Source organism: Siniperca chuatsi, linkage group LG19 (assembly GCF_020085105.1).
Source record: "Siniperca chuatsi isolate FFG_IHB_CAS linkage group LG19, ASM2008510v1, whole genome shotgun sequence".
Taxonomy (NCBI): domain Eukaryota; kingdom Metazoa; phylum Chordata; class Actinopteri; order Centrarchiformes; family Sinipercidae; genus Siniperca; species Siniperca chuatsi.
The window spans coordinates 17144279-17158047 of NC_058060.1; the positions used below are offsets into that span (position 1 = coordinate 17144279).

At 39.7% G+C, this 13769-nt stretch overlaps 1 protein-coding gene across 4 annotated transcripts in view; it reads right to left on the reverse strand.

Moving 5' to 3' along the window:
* Window positions 1–13769, reverse strand: part of dlgap1b (discs, large (Drosophila) homolog-associated protein 1b) — a 90577-nt gene that overhangs the window by 54644 nt on the left and 22164 nt on the right. For all 4 annotated transcript variants that reach the window (XM_044176838.1, XM_044176836.1, XM_044176837.1 and 1 more), the window contains exon 2: window positions 4433–4518. The gene's annotated coding sequence lies outside the window, so the exon portion shown is untranslated. The remainder of the gene's footprint in view (window positions 1–4432; window positions 4519–13769) is intronic.

Sequence of the window (13769 nt, forward strand, 5' to 3'; positions counted from 1 at the left end):
CGAGGCTATCTGCTTAACTTCTGTGTGCAGAGGTTAAAGGCTGGTTATGGGAGGTACTCGGGTAAAACGATGAGAAAAAGCTGGATGATTTGTGCCTCTCCTTCACCGTGGGTGGCATGTCACATCGAGGACACATCAACAGATGCCTGACAGATTTTGGAGTGAGATCCAACTGAGCAAGAGGGGTGGGGTGGGGGGTCTAACCCGCTGTCTACTCACATGAGCGCTGGTGGACGCATATTCAATGCGACACGCACACATACACAAGGAAAGCAATCACAAATACGTTGCCACAAATACACACTCACACAGAGGCTAGGAGACAGAATTCCTGCTCTCCCTGCACACTGTGGAGATTTGAGGCTCTACCAAACATGCTGCCTGCACAGAGAGCAGGTGTCAGACCAGGTGAGCACTGTGCGCTGGCGGTTAGCGGCTAGCTCCCAGCTGACCTCACATCAAAACTTGGCGACACGGAGAGGAAAATTCCCAACTAACTGGAATCAGTAAGGCTTATGTCATCAAATGGACTCAATTATGTCTCCTGTCAGCCCAGGTTTAGCCGACGTCTATCAAAAAGTCAAGACTGGGGCCTTGTTGTTAAACTCAGATTACTGAGACTGTTTCCCTTCAGCAGAAATTCAGTGGCTGTTCTCTGTTCCCAGAGCGGGTAGCTGTGGTCAACATGTTATGTCATTCAGGGCCGATGTTCTGCAACATCTATAATAAATGACATTGCATTAAAATGGAAGAGGAGAGAAAAAAAGAGAAAGACATCAAGAAAGAGAGAGACATCAGAAAGCGAATAATGCACCACAAAGCTAGCGCAGCATAGCGTAGTTTTTCATATGCATGTTCATGTCTGTCTCTAATTAACTCTCCTTTGTTTATGATTCACTCTGGCTGGCCATAAGACCCAATATCCTAAAAGCAAAATAACTCTCAGTTTAAGATATTACATGTTATTTGTGCATCCAAGGTCAATAAAATCAATATTTCTGTATATAAAAACCTCCCCCCTGAAGCTGGAAACAAGGGAGTGCATTCACAAGTCAGTGATTTTTCAGGCCAATTCCACTATTTGTTTCAACAATATTCATTCAACAATGTTCAGAATGTTCTGTTCATTTCTTTTAAGATCAAACACTGAGTGTGCGTGGAGACAGAAAATTAAAAGCAACACTTTACAGGCTATTATAGACAGGGATATTATAGGCAGGTTTTCCGTGGAGACTAAAGAGTATACAGGTCAATTAAAAGTCAATGTTAGTCATATTTACTAGTGTTTAAAACACTAGTAAGTGACTTGCTAATTTTGAAAGCTTATCTACTATTCAGCTGAGAGGGAAGACACTAAATGGGTTTGTCTCAAGTGCAAAGTTGAATATTATGCATTTCATAGATACATTCATGGATAATAGAACTGTGGTATTGTTTCAAACTTCATGTGACTATGATAACAGAGTCACAGTTTTTTACAGTGTGCTGAAAAGTACATCAAATAAACGTCTTTCCTTGGCCGCCCCAGCACTGTTAAGTGTTGGAATTACAAACAAAGCATTAAGGGTATAAAAGTGATTTGCTGTTGAGTGTTTCATGAACGGCCAAATGAACTGTGAAATGTGTCGCTCATTGAGCAAGTTAAATTTGCTTCCCATTTCATAATTTGCTCAGGTACACAGATAACAGCCTCCAACTTACTGGTATACTGAGGTGACACACATTACATTAAATAACATTAACTTTTTGAATATTAGATGTTATCATGGGTAACGCTCAAGATGTGAACCACGGTCGAGGAGTCTCATTTCTGCAACAAAGAGATATAATCTTAAATTAATCTTTGAAAGGTAGAAAAAAGAATTTAAATTTAGTTTGCAAATGTGTTATTATGAATTAATGAACTGGGGAGGCTCAAAGATAAGGAAGTTCTAGCTGAGCGTTTCGCTGTGCTCTATATTCAAATATATTAAGGCCTCATTAATACCTTAATCATAAAGACATTTCGGAACACTGAACCATTTATAGACTTGCTGAAAGTGTGGATGGATTAATAAATGTTTGTAATTGCTATCATTTAAATGCCACGTTTACAATTATTAGCCCTAAAATTGTATATGAAGCTGTTTCTCAAAAGTGCTTTTGCATGCTCAGTGCTTTACGATCACGTCAAACTGTTACACAACACAGTCTTAGAGCTAGTATCATCTACTGCACCCAATGTGTATTCTCGATAAACCTCTTCTTTGGTTGCCTGCAGTTGAAAAAATGAAGAAATGAATCACAACACCTTCTCAAAGCTCCCTAGCTGAACGAATGAGTTACTTGCATGCTGACTACAGTACACTAGCTCAGTCCGGGCAGTTTATTGTTAATCTGTGAGTACCTTTGAGTCAGTGTGCTATGAGGAGAAGCTCTCACATATTTTCACACTGTCAGTAGTGTGTCCAGCTGGATGTTTAGTTAGTTTATGGTGGCACTCCAGTCGCCTTTCCTTTCTCTCCTCTGTTACATCCCAAACCACACTCTCCTCTCTTCCCTCTATACCTTACCTACAACCCGTCTCCATTCTTTGATTATTCCTCTTCTATCTTTTCCCTATAACCCCGGGTGTCCGCTCTGTTCTGCTGTGATTGCCAGTATCAGCGCTATGGCTCTCTTCCCACTGGCCAAGATATACCTCATCTGATCATCCCTAATTACACACTCATTCGCTATCTAATCTCCATAAACACACTCCACAGAAAACCGCTTGATGTTGGAAACCCAAAATGTTGTTTGCACAGGATAACATCAAGATTCCACCATTTGAAAAAATTGTTAAATTGAAGAGCGTGGCTGCACAGCGGGAATTCTGTGACAGCCTCAGCTATCAACCTGTTTATCCCACTGCCTCTCCAAGCTTCCCTGGGATACAGAACACATTGGCTAAGAGTCTGTTTGTAACACATTACTTCTTTTCAAATAGCCTTCGATGATGACACGAGCCAGTGCAATGATACGTTTTCAAATGGTAAGCTGTGCTTGCTGTAAATCCAGCTTTTTGGCAGTGGCCCCGGGCCTTAGGGTTCAGGGTTGGCTCGTCTACAAGAGCTGAGCCTGAGATGGGATCCCATACGTGATTATATATTAACCACTAATGGCTGCAGCTGATGTAATTATTATGAACACACTGCCTTATTCTGGAAAAAATGTTGAAATTCTGAAAAACAGATATCTTTTTGTAAAACACAAACAAAATATTAACGCTTTATTTTGTATAAAAATATAAAATATTGTCAAGAAACATCAATATATACCAATAAAAACAAATTGAGCAAAGAGATATGTCATATGTCATTTTTTTGGATTAGGAAAAAGAGGTGCGACTTTGGGTTAAAAAATCTTTTTTATAATAATCGTTTATCATCCATATGGTATAGATAATATTGGAAGATTCTGCAAATAGTGGTAAGTGTTGCCAAACGACCCTCTGGATTGCCAGGTTTATAATTTGGATTTTGATTAGAATGTATTGGTAATACATGAGAGGCACAAACTGGAGCTAGGTCAGCCCTTTGTATACATTGTGCCATTGCTCTTGCTGAAGTGTTTTGCCTTTATATTTATGTTTAGGCACAAAAATGTAACATTCATGAACAGGATAGTGTATTATACAGCATCCTATCAGCAAGTGAAAGTAGTAAAACGATGATTATACGTCAGATTATAATGCTAGTAATGTTTTTATTTGTGTCCTATGACAAAAAAAACTCGAAATTCTTTGCCCTCCCTCCTGTTTGCCGTCTGCACAACATTGCCAGAGTGCTTTGACTTATGCCTGGCACAGTAAACATGTTCAGCACTTATACTCGCTATTAAGCACTTTTACATACTTTTTAAACAGTTTATCTCACCACTGCCATCTGCTCTGTCACTACATATTATTACACAAACAGGAAAAAAACATCCAAACAGCCTCTGTGAAAGCTCCTTTTCATTTTGTCTGTTTGACTCATCTCCGTATCTTTCCGTCATCCCCCCTTTTTCCTGCAATTCGTCTGTCTGTCACTTTCTGCTCAGCATTTGTGTCTCTTTCTGTCTCATTTCTTCTGCCATTGATGGCAGGCTGTCAACCTTGACAGATGTGTTTCCACTAAGGGTGCACTAAAAGGTTATAACTGGGGCATGGAAGGCTGTGTTCAAAAGGTCAAAGGTGAGTTGTGAGTGCGCAGGCGTAAAAATTGACAGCATTTTGAGGCAGCCTTAACATAGTTGATAATATATATGTCAAGGTTTGACTTTATGTACTGCTTTACCTCAGTGAAACCCACTTTATAGGCACTCACTGACATGTGCATCAATGAAAGTTGCATCTAAAGCTACTTATAGCAGCGCTATAGCCAGTATAATGATACAGTGGAAAACAAGCATGCAGTGAAGTGTAACTCACCTTCTTTACTGTCTCATCTTCGGCATCTTTTCTCTCCTGTGTTTAATTCCAGGCTCCTCGTCCTCCTTGCGTGCACATTTCTCCACCTTGAAGGGAATAAAGACGGAGTCCATGGTTGAGAATTTAGCACAACATAACAAAACACTCTTGCTGTGCCCTGGCGGGTAATGTGCTGGCCCATGTGCCATGTGCTCATGCTGTGCTGTTGCTCCCTGCGCTTTTTCCAGACTCACTTCAGTGTTGCAATTACTGGGGGATGGAGGACAGCACAAGAAAAAAAAGAAATATAAAAACCCTTTTAAGTAGACCCCAGAAGAAAATGGAAAACTTTGATCTTCATTGACCAGAGAGGGTGGATTAAAAGACATTAAAATGGCTGTGTGTATAATCAGCTAAGCCCAGTTTTGTTTGGCTGTAAAATCACAGCACCAACATGTTGGTTTTGATCCTAAACCCTGTCTTTTGGGAAGCAATATCTGAAGGAAACGGCACGAAAGGAGGGAGGGGACGTGCAGAATTCATTGCCGGCAAGAAAAAAGAAAAGATAAGGGGAGGAAATTCATTTTAAGCCTATTTGAGCTTCTTTAAATCTAGCGTGCTAAGTCCTTGAGGTGTTTTGAGGGAGGGTGAAACCAGTCTTTGTCTCAGGGCAATGACTCACTCTGCTTTACAATAAAGCAGATCACCAACACTCTGCTCTCATTTCTTAAAGCACACGGCAGAGGCCTGTCATGTTGTTGAGGATTTTTTATCACAAGAAAAAGGCTTACGTAAGAAACATCCAGCTCTGAGACACATATTATATAATTATCCCTTGTAATAACCTATCAAACCAGATTCATTATTGTACTTTTGAGACTTCATACACTGAAACACTTTGCAAATGAGTTTTCTAGAAAGCGTCCATTTCCTGATATCCCATGAAGGTGATGAAGAAGAGGTGGCAGGTAGTTCAATGTGGGGGCACAAAACAGATGGTGGTCTGTCCAACACTCGCCAGGTGGGACTTGGTTGGGACAGGTTGCACACACACACACACACACGCACACACACACACACATACACAGGTCAGAGGGAGGGCAATGATACTCCTGGGGGGTTTCAGGTCTTTTTCACATGACAAGGATGCAGGGATACAAATAAAACCAAAGTCTTGCAATGTAAAGTTCATGCAGAATTGTAACAAAACACAAAACTAGCCATATAACCTAGCATTTATGATCTTAGAAATATATGGTTCTATGTGCCACTTTTAACTTTTTACTGAAGACATTGTAAATGATGCTGCTGCAAAGGCCATATAAATTAAGAGTCATTTTTATCTTGTTAGAACTTGGTGAAAAGCAAATTTTTACCATTAGCTGTCATGCAAGACAGCCAGCTTGCTAATGGAAATTACACCACTCATGTTATTGTTTTTTTTAGCAAGAGTTAATGTTAGTATAAATAACTCAAAGTTACTTCAGAGATGACAGCTAAGGCCAACCTTTAAATATTTAGGAATCTGAGATAAATTAATTTCTAGCTGTTGAATTATTAAACATTTTAGTGATCTGATGCGAACTCTGAGATATGGTGCCAATTGAGTTCTCAGTATTAGAAGCTTCTATCTGCAACTCACCTGATCTAGAAAACCCTATTTAAAGATGTGCTGGGATTTTGGTATCTTATATTTAGAGTACCTCTAAGGTAGCTGTTATTTTGAAGTATAATAGTCTCTTAGAACTTAACCACATGCAGTTTTACTATCTAGTATGTGAAAAGTTATGTTATTTAATAAAAATAAAAACTCAGATTGCAGATATAACCTTATAATCCCAAAGTCACTCACAGTGTGAAGCAAATTAGCATTTTTGATACCACACAGCAGCCATATTGAAAGCGATGTGAAAAATGACAACAACTTCAGTAAAAGATGTGATTTCACATCTCATGTGTCCTCTCCACTCTGTCAATCATATCACCTCTGCAGGGGAGAATTTCAATTTCACACTCTGCTAGGGTGCATAACACACACATCACATAAACACAGGTACAGAAACAGAGAGATGGAAGGGGGTTGGGGGAGCTGTTTGAAAACATATGTATTCATGAATGAGTAAACAACCAGGATGAACATAAATTAATGAGACACGCCATTGGCATGCTAATACAGCTTTCAGAGTAATAATGATGCCACTGCTCTCAGTGACAGTAAGCATCATAGGCAAAGCAGACCCAATGGCCATTTCCTAGCTGTGTCTACTTTCAAATCAACAACAGGCACACGCACACAAAAATTAAGAATGAGATTAAACCTTTATTATAATGTTTGAATAAATTTTTTGAGTCTATCCAATCAGAGTTAGTGATTAGGAAGGGTCTTAACTACAGTATAACATCGTTTGTGGATGTGTAACCTTTTATTTAATTAATCCAAAGCAGACTAGAGCAGACACGTTTCCAGATTTGACTTGAAGAAGTTGTTCGAAGTGTCCATCTCCAGTAAGCTTCCTGTAAGTCAACTGCTCTCAACATACAGCTCTCAAATTCACTGTATTCACTATCTGCAATCTGAATAATTCATGAGTGAACAATAAATACCAAAGAAGAAAAAAAGAGAGGTCTGTCAAAAGGGGAAATGACTGTGACCTTCTATGCAAAATAAGTGGAAGTTGGAAGAGCGATGCGTAGTGAGAGATAGGTATAAGACAGGGATGAAAAACGACAGGGGAACAGAAACAGAAACACAGACAAAAAAATGAGAGGGAAATAAAATGAGAGCTGTAAAAATGAGAGAAAAATTTCCTCTCTTGTAAAAAAAAAAACCTTCCATATGCTGGAGTGTGATACAGAAATAGGTCCCTCTGTATTCATGACTCTCTTAGAGCGCAATCAATGGGGTAAGCGATACATAAAAGATGAGGCCGAGTTTGACCTGTGCACTGAGGGGGAGGGGAAGGGTTCTGCAGAGCCTGGACCGGAGGAGATGACGATTTAGACTCTGTCAGGGTATCCTTTGAAGTTTTGGCAGATGAGGATGGGCTGTGGATCAGCTGTGGATGGCCCTGCTGCATTAACCCCCCAAGCCACAGCTATGCTTGCACTGAGTCAGCAGCAGCACCAGCGGGCTGCCTGCCTGGCCAGCATCATGCATAATCTCTATGCTGGTGTAGCACAGATCCATTATACAGAGCCATTATTCAAACTTAAGCAGTGATTATCTCTATGCTTTATTACATTTTCACAGCAGCATGACTTCACATCAGTCAGCTTCGGATCTGATGTTGATGCTTATTTTGGACAAAGATGGAATTTGTGGAGCAAGAGCTCAGAACATCAACTCAGAAGTTGTTGTGCGATTGCCAGCAGACAGCACAAAGAAACACACACACACACACACACACACACATACACAAACACACGGACAAGGACCTTTACACTAAAGCACATGCACGCATGTACACACACACATACACACAAGCACACACACAGACGGACTGTTAGCACACTTTTGCCTGATTGTTTGAGGCATGCGGGCACTCTGGTGATAAATAGAGGTGAGTCACGTCAGAAAGAGGATTAAAGGGGCTGTGAAAAAGCAGAGAATTATTGACAGAAAAGAGGAGGATTTAGATTTAGCTCTGCCAGTCCACAACAGCCTCTAACCCCTCCCCCATCCCCTCTACATACACATACTTACAAATAAACTAGTGATGACTCAGTAAGACCGTCTCAGGTCACTTTGGACTGACATTGCTCAGGTAAACTATAAATCCAAGCTGTGGCCCACTCTGAACCGACCTTTTCTATTAGGCCTAATCCCATTACTGCAAAAGTAGCATCCCTCGAAAAACCTGAGGACCAGATCAGTGTAATACATAATGGGTGAAGGAATACACGGACACAGAGTCAGACATGAACTTGTAGAATCTCATCTATCCGCAGAAAAACACACACTAATCCGATTCAAAATACTCCCAAATCTCTGTGATTAAAATAATTCCAGATTTTGAATAAATCGTGGCCGATTAAACTAACCAGGATACCCGTCTGAGGCTACAATCTCATTCTTATGCTGCACAACAAACAGCATTTCAAGAAAGAGACAGAGTGTATAAAAATCTATTTCCAGGCCTGAGGGTTAGGCAGAAAAATATGTTTTAACACCACTGTTCAGTCAGACAGAGGTAGGTTAAACTTTTTGCACTGCTCAAAAAAACTAGAACGTGAGTTGTGTCTGTATGTGTACTTGTATGTTTGCCTGTAAATGTGTGGTTGTGTGTGTGTTATATATTTATTTATTCTTTACAAGGGCACTGAGATGTGTACAGTATTTGCAATTGAAATGCAGGGCGTGATTCAGAGGCAGGGGGGGTTGACGGCACCCCACCTGGCTGGTTAGACTTCCAAAGGGCACACTTAATGAATTCACAGTGCTGTAATGTGAGAACCACACACTGATGACAGGTAGTCATTTATTAAAAAGCAGGTGTTTGTATACACGTGCATGTGTAGAGGCACAGCATGCAAGTTTGAGTTAGTTTAAGAAGGAGAGTTGACGGCACTGTAAAATCAAGCCACGAATTCAGGGGATACTTTAGTTGTGTCTCTTCAGAAAAACAAGCTAAATTGCCATGGATGCACTAACTCTGATGATCTCTCCTGTCTGAGAGAAACGTAGTGACAATAAAATGTAAAGAATAGATTCTAGAACTACATGGAATTGCTGAAATATGGGAGCACTGGGAGGTTAATGCTACAGCTGGAGGCATCTAAGCTCTAATTTCTTGTTTCATATTGGACTCACTTCAGTGTTAGCAAGTCTAACCTCTGCAAAGAGGAGGAGAGGCATACTGAAGGTACAAAAAGAGATGTGATACCTTTTGTCATTGTCTTTCTCTGCACATTTGTCTTTTTGACATCGTTGTCAGTATATATTAGAATAGGATATGGGTTATATCCTCGAATACATATGAACAGCAGCCAAAACAATCAGATATGAGCAGCAAATTTGGCATTGAGTGTGAAGGCCTGTGGTGCGAATCTAGTGGAAGAGTAAAGGAGACATATGGCGCATTATGTCTGACTGTGTGAATGTTACCGAGTCTGAAAGTGAAATGAATACCAATATGACATCTATAGAATCATATTAAGAATCACTACAGTTTCTTATCTTTCAGTATGACTTAATGGATGCTGATGGCTCAGATAAACCCTCCTACTGGCTGACTATTGCATTCTGCTTCCTCTCACTCACCCTCAGGGTATCTGTTGCCATTTTCAGTGTTAACTAACTATGACATGCAGTTGACCTAGCTAACAAGCTATATGATAATGATGGAAAACCTAACGTTGGACTGAAATTTGAATTCTCCACACTTTTTATGTAAGAAAATACAAATTAAAATGATACTGCAGCTATTGTGCATAGTTTTCCATCTATGAGCTACCGACTGGATTGGATTAAGAAATTCAAATAACCCAGATTGTCGTCTTTATCTAAAATTACAATGTTCTGTTAGACCTTTCTCCTGTGAGAGACAGGTCTGGCAATGTGAGATTACCCACCTAGAAATGCCCATCTGTAATCAGAGAACCTATAATCAAATCCAATCATGTCAGTGACTAGACGACACAGCCTGAATACATGTTAAGTGCACACCCTTATAAATACATATCATATCAACACTTACCCACATATTCTGAGAGATGATGGGCTGAAGGTTTAATCATAACATGTGTTTAAGTCACCAAAATGTTTCCACATCAATTCCACAGAAAATACAATATAGTCTAATAAATCGAATTCTAAAGGGACGCTTGCCTTCAAGGTCTGAGCTTTGAGAGAGGAAGCAGAGAATGAACTGTGAATAGACAGTCTTGTCACAGCTCCAGTCCATCTCCACTCTCCATTCATATCTGTCTTCTTCATCTTCTCTCTGCTACTCCCTCTTCAAGCATATTACTCCCACAACCCTATTTGTGATCTTTTTTCGCTCTCTTCCATGCTTTTGTTCTTTCTCATGCATAATCTGTGTTCTATCCTGTCCTCACTTTATTTCCCCTGGAGACAATCTCTCCATCTTTCCCTGGCTTCTTCTCTCACTCCATCGCTCTCCACAGCTCACTCAGAATTACAGCAGCGATCTATCAGAACATTTTCTGTAACCAGAGGGCAATTTTCTAGACCTGGCAGAGCCTCTGCCTTTTGCTATACTGTACCAAGACACTGCTGTAATAATAACACCAGGAAATCTGATTAACACAGAATAGTGTGTATTCTGCAGCAGCAAAAGCAGCGATAGTAAAGCAACAACAGTCCAGGCCAGTGATTTCATGCAAATTCACAAGGTTGCCATGGCCATGAATGACTGACATGGGATGAGGGGAAAGGTGCATGCAAATAGTGGTTCAAAAGAAGGGTGGTGCTCAGTGATTAAGTGGACACACAAGCTAGGGACTCCAATCAGGCCAAATCAATGTGAACTAACCCTGTGCCAATTAAGAAACCACGGTTCAATGCCCATGACCTAATTCAATCTCTTTCTGAGTTCTTGCTGTGAAAAGATTGATTGAAAGTCCTGGACACAAGCCAGACGAATGAGAGAATGCAGTTATGAGAGATTTTTTTGTTCTTTTAACAGACACAGCTCTTGGCACTGATCGTGGGTCAGACATAAAGTGTTTCAATGTATTGGCCCCATAGCTCAATAATCTACAGTACTTTGAAGAGATGATAAATGGGATCCAGCTGGAAAGAGGAAACAGGAAGGCTGATGATGAGTGAGATGGTGTTAATGATACTTTTTCTTCACCCTGCTTAGCCTCTCTTTGTCATCTTTTCTTTTATCTCTCTGTGATAGCCTCCCTCATCGTCCCTTTCTCATTTTCAGTGTTATAATGACTAATGCTGCATATTAAGAAATGTGCATTGTATATGCACAAATACAGTATGTTCTCTGCTTCTCTGTCACATGCACACCACCAAATAAACACTGAACATATTCCTTGTGTCTACATATTCCTGATGTAGACACAAGCGCAAAGCTCAGGGTGGATGTTTTGCCCAGAGCAAGAGGCAGACGGTGGAGGGGGAAGAGGTGAGAAAGAGATGACAAGTGTGTGATAGGACAGTTTTCCAAAATATGAACTCTTTCTTTTTGAATACCTCTGTAACAATTTTGGATGGTTAAAGGTAGCTGCTGGCACTGCGAGATGAGAGGTTAGATATCACAATGCAGCAATAGTTAGTTGTAAGTAGAAAATGTCACTTTTCTCTGACAATATTGGCTTCTAACATTCATAATCGACATGACAAACATAATCTTTATTGTTAAGGAAAGGAACCAAAACCTGACATTTACCCTTCATAAGTCAGATTTTGTGCTCCATGAAAGCAGTGAGCATCATCTATAGCCAGACTAAATTCTTCACGCTTGGCTTTCGTTAGGAGATTTAATGGATAAGGCTGGTGATATTCTATATTTTTCTTATTGTTAACAAATCTCATGAAAAGTCAAAAACCAACTAAAAATTGTTGCTACTAACAAGTATTGTCTGTGTAGCCAAAGCCTGATATAACTTAATCCTCTGCCATAAACCTTCATTGTTTTATTTATAAAATTTGAAATGAATTAAATATGATTGAAAACATATCACTGAGCCACATCGTTGTACTGGCTGACATTTTCCTTCATTACAATTAACATGGGCACTGTAGTATATTTTGAGTCCTTATAAACCTTTCGGCTTGGGGTTGAGTGCCTCAATAGGCTGGGAAAGACGTAAAGTACTGAGAGAAAACATAGAATATAAACAATCAGCGAATTTACAGTAGATAATAATGTGACTCTCCACCTCTCTAATGTTAAATAACTATTAGGACTAGGTATTTTAATATAAAATGGAGCATGTTTTTACATCTGTATGTCCCACTGTATTTGTTGCCTCCAAATTATCGAGACACAATGTTTTTGGTGGATACATTTCCATGTTTTTCCAGTTTAAAAGTCAGAGAAAAAGACCAATGACAGCCCTGTGAGTGGTATGTTCATCAATCAGATACAGGATTGATTCAGGTTGCTGTCCGAGTGAAGGCGAGAACTGTCAGTTATCTATTGTACAGCCTACTTAACATGGTGTGTCTCAAGCTAATGCATTTGTGGCCTTGCCAGACCACAAAGAGCAAAGTGAAAATTAATTGTGGGATGTCTTTGCCAGGCTGGGTTATCCACAGGAATAACAGCAACACACCATCAAACAACAAAATATGCCTCATTGCCAGAAGCTGTTTATGTAACTGTGTCAAAGTGTTTTTTCCTTTAAACTCTAAACTTAAATTGAGACAGAGTGGTTATTTGGGAAACACTAAATCCTTTGAATTTATAAAACTGCTTGCATAACTGCAACATCCTCTTGGGAAGCATAATTCACTGATATTTTCTTGACTAGAAATTTATTTAAGGTTATGTAACTCAAGGTTTCAGTGGTTTTGAATAAATTAACAGAAATGTGTATGTATAGAATAAAACACATGTGGCTGACAGAGGAAGAAACAAAACAGACAGCACTCATACAGCAAATCTACCAATCTGAAGAAAGCATATATCCCATTACTGAGCCAGTAAGTGTGCTGAGCTCTATCTACAGTGCAGGGCAGCAAGCAGAACCTATCATAACACACACCGTTAAACCCTCACATGGGGTGAAGAGGGCCAGAGAGAGAGAGGGGAGAGAGAGAACAACCCTCATGTCATCCACAGCAAGTAGAGTGGGGACTGAATGAGCATCTAGACCGCCGCTTGGATGAGTTACAGCTGAGAGACAGATGCATCGTACAGCTCAGAGGACCAACAAAGGAACAGATTAGGTAAAAGTGAAAAACAGAGACAGTGAATGACCTAGACACACACACACACACACACACACACACACACACAAAGTTTATGTAGTTTTCACTTATTTTTATTTGTATTTTTAAGTCTACATTTTTTTATTATTATCTTAACTTACCTATCTATATATATTTTAATAGCACAATTCTTCTGTTTATGTATATGTTTTTATTTCACACATGCTTTGGCAATGTTAACGTCTGTTTCCCATGCCAATAAAGCCCCAGTGAATTGAATTGAGAACATGTTGGAGACAAAATGAGGATTGTGTGAAATTCACACAAGAGATGTAGTCCAGATCTTTAGAGCCAGACTGCCTCTAATCTTTTACAAAATTGAAAGAACACACATGAGAGAGGATAATAATGAGTGTTTATCAAACCCAGGGAATACAACACGCAAATAAGCGCTACTTTGTTTTTGAGTGCCATGAGACAGGAAGGTGGAGAAATAACTGAACT